Here is a 1,321-nt window from a genome sequence, read left to right on the forward strand (position 1 = left end):
TCCTTTGTGAAATATTTATCTGATGTTTTATGTGATAATTGACTCTCTCGATTGTTCGTTTATTACAATTTTGAGAGGAAATGCGATTTTATTTTTAAAAAATAGTTATATATATAAAGATACTTATTCTTTCCATTATATATAAAAAAAAATTAATTAAAAATTTATTGATGATCCCAAAACAAAACACGTTTAGAGCATTCCATCAAATTTTACTTTGAGTCTTAACCAATCAAGTTGCATCCATTATGTTCATAATTAAATGTCTTTTTTTTTTTTTTTTTGCACAAAATAATAGTATGTAGATGGTTTGAAAAATAATTTCAAAATGAAGAAGTTTACGTGTTCATGGGATAATGACATGCCCAGGTTGTAATGTGAAGCCAATAACTCCTAATAAAATGGTCTATATGACACCTTTCCACTCTATCGAAGATAGTATTCTTCCTTCATAAATTAGTATGAATATTTGAGAAATTTTTGTTTTTTTTCCTCCATAAAATGTCATTCAAATTATTTATCATATAATAGGAACAAAAAATGAAAATCTTAAATGTTCAAATTATTTATCATATAATAGGAACAAAAAATGAAAATCTTAAATGAACATAATTCAACTGATTAAAATATATATATTTTTAATTTTGTAAAAAATTGTACGAAGACAATAATCTCTAAAAAAAAATTTTAGAAGACGAAGTGAGAAGTTGATGGAGTTGACTTTAATTAAATTCTAGAATTAAATGATACCAACCGACTTTGTTTTAGGATAAGTTTGAAGGAGAAGATTCATAATAGGGGACCACTACTCTGAATCTCTCATCTATAAATATTATATCTTTTTTTTAGTTTTTTTTTTCAACAACATCATTCCTAAATAAAAAGTAAAGGAATTTAAACTTGATATAACGGAGGAAGTAAATTAGTGGCTCGATCAATTAACCAATGCCTACACCAACAAGCAGAAGGATTGATCCAAAACGAGAAAGTTAAGCCAGGTTTACAGTAAATTGGATATGTTAGTAATAATTATCAAAACGAGAGTTGAAGATATTCAATAAAAATCACGTTTTATTAAATAGAGAAATTAAATGATTTTAAATATAATAAATAGATTTACAATTTTTCAAATGAGTATATAATATGCAACAAGGGAATAAAAAACAAATTGAATGATTAAATCAGTCACCAAAAAATAGTTTATATAATAATGAAGAAAATAGTTAGTAGAAATGATAAACATGTAATGAATTTTTCAATGTAAAAAAAAAAAAAAAAAAAAAAAAAAAAAAAAAAAAAAAAAAAAAAAAAAAAAAAAAAA

The sequence above is a fragment of the Cucurbita maxima genome, unplaced genomic scaffold, assembly GCF_002738345.1.
Source record: "Cucurbita maxima cultivar Rimu unplaced genomic scaffold, Cmax_1.0 Cma_Scf00016, whole genome shotgun sequence".
NCBI classification, from domain to species: Eukaryota; Viridiplantae; Streptophyta; class Magnoliopsida; order Cucurbitales; family Cucurbitaceae; genus Cucurbita; species Cucurbita maxima.